Source organism: Palaemon carinicauda, chromosome 15 (genome assembly GCF_036898095.1).
Source record: "Palaemon carinicauda isolate YSFRI2023 chromosome 15, ASM3689809v2, whole genome shotgun sequence".
Lineage (NCBI taxonomy): Eukaryota > Metazoa > Arthropoda > Malacostraca > Decapoda > Palaemonidae > Palaemon > Palaemon carinicauda.
In genome coordinates, this window is record NC_090739.1 from 133,291,311 (window position 1) to 133,297,513 (window position 6,203).

At 35.9% G+C, this 6,203-nt stretch overlaps 1 long non-coding RNA gene across 1 annotated transcript in view; it reads right to left on the minus strand.

Annotated features, from left to right (window-relative positions):
* The window catches only part of LOC137654757 (uncharacterized), a 304,393-nt gene that overhangs the window by 109,879 nt on the left and 188,311 nt on the right, over positions 1–6,203 (minus strand). The window lies entirely within an intron of this gene.

A 6,203-nucleotide genomic window follows, 5' to 3' on the forward strand; every position in this document is an offset into this window, starting at 1 on the left:
AGAGGCACGTTGACAATCTTCTATCCACTTAAAGTCAATCTTAGGACTGGTGAGATTAAATAGAGGTGCGGGCACTTCTGAAAAATTCAGGCAGAACCTCTAATAAAATCCAGCCATACCAATAAAGTGCTGTACTACCTTCTTGTTTATAGAAGCCAGTTACAGCTCAAAGAGCTATGGAAAGAATAATGCTGATAATGACACAGAGGCACGTTGACAATCTTCTGTCCACTTAAAGTCAATCTTAGGACTGGTGAGATTAAATAGAGGTGCAGGCACTTCTGAAAAATTCAGGCAGAACCTCTAATAAAATCCAGCCATACCAATAAAGTGCTGTACTGCCTTCTTGTTTATAGTTGTACGCAATTCTTTGATAGAAGTAATGTTAGCATTTTTTGGTGCAATCGTTCCACTCCCCACATCGTGACCCAAGTAGTTACATTACCTTTTCCAAAGATAGTTTTTGCCAGGTTGACAGTCAGTCTTACTTCCCTAAGGCAAAGAAACAGTTCCCTAAAGATCTTTGAATGTTCTCCCAAAGTACTGGTGTGCACCACGATGTCATCAGTGTAAACATAAAGTAGAGGATATTCTAACAACATTGTAAGAAAAAAGATGGACATAGGCAGATAAAAGGCGACATTAAGAATAACCGAATAGGTTCCTAGAGTCTGTAAAAGAATTAGGGGAAGGAAGAGAAGACGATGAATTGACAAGCCAAGATGATTTGCGAGTTTACACTGGCAAAGAAAGACCATAAACAGACGGGAGTGGAAGGACATGTCCGAGGCCTTTGTCCTGCAGTGGACTAGTTACGGCTGGCGATGATGATAAGTTAGTATCGTTAATACATTCAGGATTTTCAATCTTGAAAAATCTAATCATTCAAAACATTTATTTAAAATTAATATATGATTTTGTCAATATGATATTCCAGATTCGTTCTTTTTTAGGTAAGCGGAGGGATGGTTACCATACAGTTTAATTGTGAAAACTGTTCAGGAAACGCTCAATTGTTTATACAATAAACGCCTATCTGTCCTTTTCTTCGATTACAGCTGTACTTAAGATAAAGTTTATTATTATTATTATTATTGTTATTATTATTATTATTATTATTAGCTAAGCTACAACCCTAGTTGGAAAAGCAGGATGCTATAAGCCCATAGCTTATAACAGGGAAAATAGCCCTGTGAGGAAAGGAAAACAGGAAAATATAATATTTTAAGAAGAGTAACAATATTAAAATAAATATCTCCTATATAAACTATACAAACTTTTTTTTTTAAAAGGAAGGGAAATAAGATAGAATAGTGTGCTCGAGTGTACCCTAAAGCAAGAGAACTCTAACCCAAGACAATGGGATCAAACCCAAGGCAATTCAAATGAAAGATGAGGTTAGGTATTAATCAATTTCCATTTGATACGTGATTGAGTGTGGATTACCTTCAAGAATTATAGTATTCATATTGGCCTTAAGAAACGACAGTATAGTTTATAGTGATGATTATGTGTATATGAAAAGCTTCCCAATGTAAAAGTTGGAACTTGTTAAAGTACAGTTTCTTTTCATTTGGTGTATATAGGTTTTTAAAATGTCAACACTAAAACAATATTTGATGCAGAGGGTTCAAAGGTTTGAAATATTTTGGTTAAAGTACAAGTTATTTGCTGTAAGCTATCGTTTCTAAAGGTGCTTAGAACAAACAAAGACTTCACAGAATTTAGATTCAATTCACTCAGTTTCACAAATGAATTAGGCATAGTGACATACGTATATAGCGTGTATCGATTTACTGTTAAGCAGTAAGAAATAGTGCACAGCTTTCATAAGTCCACAGAGAGAGAGAGAGAGAGAGAGAGAGAGAGAGAGAGAGAGAGAGAGAGAGAGAGAGAGAGAGAGAGAGAGAGAGAGAGAGACTGTGTGTGAGTGTTCTGTCTGCTGGCTGGTATAAGGATGCCATCAACACAGCCTCAGGATTTCCACCCGAAGCTAATTTCCGTGAACATCTCTGGTCTCCTCCACCAACCGAATCCTCCTCCTCCTCCTCTCGCAGCCTCTTCTCTTCTTTCCTCACTTCTCGCTTCAGTTTTTTTTCCTCCGTAAGCCAATTATGCGTCTGTTCGTTCCGTCCCGTGCACAATTCTCCTCCGTAACGAGATGGCGATAGCTATCATTGGTTATTATGACCCCGGAATCGTTTCGGGTCTACTTCTTGAGGTATCTCGAGGTAGAATTCTCAATTAGATTCAGCCTTCTTGTCAAAATGCTTTAATGCTTTGATATTTTGAATGTCGTCTTCATAGCAACTGAAAAAAACTGGACAGTTTTACTTTCGAAATAAATCCATTACTCGTGGCTTAAGTCGTTCGTGTTCCTTTAGTTACTGATGTAGCATTGACTGAAGGTTCGTTATATACTGGATAATGGGCATTAGCGTTGATTTGTCCATTTCATTTTGTTATGAGATTACGATTAACTTAGAATTTGTTGTTTTTACATGCGTATGAATGCGTACGCACAGTTGGCTTCATTGATTCTTGGTACACTACATAGGAAGCAAAGGAAATATCAGTGTACCGGAATTAAAGAAGCCAACTGTACAAATATGTCTATATTATAGTATCAAACATTCTAATCTTAATTCTCTCCGTCCTGTTTTAGACCTGTTTACAACAGCGTCTTCATCCCTTGTCTATCGTTTCATCTTGTTAGTCTCCCCATCCTCACTTTCTCTTTATAGTTTCTTTCTTCCCTCCACATACGTGCCCATCGCCCGCGGGCTCCTTCCATCAGTAACCGTCCAAACGCTCTCGACTTGGACTCATGGCACGCCAGGTATGCTCGGGTCGTGTTTGCTGCCACGTAGCCCTTTTTCCAGCGCCGTTTCATCTACGAATATGTCCGTTAGCACCGGCCAGACATGAGCTCAAGGGCATACTCCCACGCTATAAATCCAGGACGTCACCGAATTTGCAGTCAAACTAAAAGGGTATTTGTCTCTCCGCGCGGTGGCTGCAATTTTTACTTTCCATGAACAAGGCAACTGGACACTTCCCGGAGAGGCTTCGCTTCGCGCCCTCCACCCCAAAATTCAACCTCCTTGCCTTCTCCACCTGGCCCGCTCCAACAGGTTACTTCTCCCAAGCCACCCACCTCATAATTTACACCCACCTGGCGCACCATCATCCATTCGAACTCACCATTGCTCATCTAGCAGCTCCGCCGTTTCTTTCGGTCTGGAATACTCTCTCTCTCTCTCTCTCTCTCTCTCTCTCTCTCTCTCTCTCTCTCTCTCTCTCTCTGCAGTACTATGCACGTAGTAAATTGACAGTTCCTAGTTTTTACAGTTCCTTTTTTTTTTTTTTTTTTTTTTTGTGGAGGGGCCTTTAGTACTCGTTACGGGAGGACCAGCTAAAGTTGTAAGCATTGAATCTTGAAATGCTGCCTCCAGTCTCAAGTTCTCAACTCCCAACTTTTCCAGTAGGCTATCCCCCCTTAGCTTTAGAATGTCAAATTGTCATGATGGCCGCCTGAACGTTCAGCAATGCTCAGGTTTCAAAGTTCGAAGAGCTGGTAATGTAGATACACATACAGAGAGAGAGAGAGAGAGAGAGAGAGAGAGAGAGAGAGAGAGAATGGTTATAACTGGGTATACATATATATATACATATATATATACATATATATATATACACACATATATATATACATATATATACATAATATATATACATATATATACATATACATATATATACATATACATATATATACATATACATATATATACGGAGAGAGAGAGAGAGAGAATGGTTATAACTGGGTATACATATATATATATATATATATATAAATATACATATATATATATATATATATATATATAAACATATATATATACATATATATATACAAATATATATACATATATATATATATACATATACATATATATACGGAGAGAGAGAGAGAGAGAGGAGAGAGAGAGAGAGAATGGTTATAACTGGATATGAACTAAAGAGGAAGAAAAGCTTGTCACACACGGAGAGAGAGAGAGAGAGAGAGAGAGAGAGAGAGAATGTGTAACAAGGAAATGAAAGAAAGAACAGAATTCCTCTGAATTATTATCCAACCGTGCCTCGCCTACAAGGACCATTCAACATTTCAAATCTTGTTCCAATTCCCGAGGAACATTTCGAACAACCCCACCACGGACTTCGTTCATTCCGTAAGCGAACAAGTGGTCAGCACTAGTTCATCCGAAACCTAGGTATATGCTAAACCCTATAATAAGAGTACGGTCTTCTTAATACGCAGAGGGCCTTGCAAACTTGCAATGGGTATCCGCACAACATCTGGAACTCTAAGTCGGCCACGCCTACTCTACCCAGCCATTATTAAACTTAAAAGCAATGCCTCTTGCCAGAACAGCGCGCTCGACTATTGTGAGTCCTGGAATTCTTTTCTTTTTTTTTCTTTATTACTGTCAAATATTTTGCGTCGCTCATGTCAGAAGTACAACCTTATTGTTAGGTTATTTTCTGTTGAACAGGTTGACTTATAGTTTATCTATTGAAAGAGGTATTCTAGTTTTGTTACTGATCATAAAATATTCTGTATTTTTATTCGTTATAAATAGGTTAAGATATTCTATATTTTTATTCGTTATATATCGATTAAAATATTCTATATTTTTACTTGTTATATAGAATAGAAATATTCTATATTTATACTCGTTATATATAGAATATAATATTCTATATTTTTAATAGTTATATAAAGAATAAAATATTCTATATTTTAATGGTTATATATCGATTAAAATACTCTATATTTTTAATGGTTATATATAGATTAAAATATTCTATATTTAATCGTTATATAATCAATTAAAACATTCTATATTTTATTCGTTATATTTAGATTAAAATATTCTATATTTTAATCGTTATATATCGATTAAAATATTCTATAGTTTTATTCGTTATATATAAGATTATTTTATATTTCCTTATTTCCTTTCCTCACTGGGCTGCTTTCCCAGTTGGAAGTCCTTGTGCTTGTATAGGGCCGTTCGGTTTTTTTTTCCAACCATGGCTGTAGCTCGGCCAGTATTAACAACACGTCTGTTAAAAGGCCGAATAAGATGAGATTTTTTGTTAAAGCTTGCATCAGACCTTAAAATTGTTCAGTTGCTACTCTTGGTAAGGGTAGAAGAGAGACTCTTTAGCAATGGTAAGAAGCTCTTCTAGGAGAAGGACACTTCAAAATCAAACCATTGTTCTCTAGTCTTGGGTAGTGCCATAACCTCTGTACCATGGCCTTCCACTGTCTTTTGTTAGAGATCTCTTGCTTGAGGATACACTCGGGCACACTATTCTATCTAATTTCTCTTCTTCTTGTTTTGTTAAAAGTTTTTATAGTTTATTTAGGAAATATTTATTTTAATTTTGTTACGGTTCTTAAAGTATTTTATTTTTCCATGTTTCCTTTCCTCACTGGGCTATATTCCCTGTTGGGGCCTCTGGGCTTTATAGCATCATGCTTTTCCAACTAGGGTTGTAGCTTGGATGATAATAATAATAATAATAATAATAATAATAATAATAATAATAATAATAATAATAATGGTGCAACTCGACACAATTGGCTCACACTTAAAAGGTTCGAGTGATAACCTAAAATGAGCAGGAGTTCATCAATTGAAGTTTCTTGCAGTATTAAAAAAAAAAAAAAATGGTTTTAATCGGAGATTCTCAGTAAAAAATATACTATTCTCGACCGTATATCGGTAAAATAGAGGAGACCGTAATTTTACCTTTGTTATTATCTTTTAGTGGTTGGCAACCGTAATAATACTCCTTTACGTCAATATATCCGTTTCTAAAACGGTAAAGATTCTGAAATAGATGTTGCCAGGTATTTACCGTTTTTAATGCGAATTTTTAACAGTTTACAATGCTTATTTGAGAGCGAACGGACGTAATGGCACTACTTCAATTTCAATCTTGTTTTATGATTGAAGGAGCATGAAACTGATAAAAATAATACTTACACATGTATAGGCCTACTGATATTTGACTTTTAATAGTGAATGGGCATGTTAAAGTTGACGGGTTTTTGAATACGCTTGATTTATTATAAAAGCTAGTATTGGATTTAATAGAAACTTATAGATTATATATACTATGTATATAAT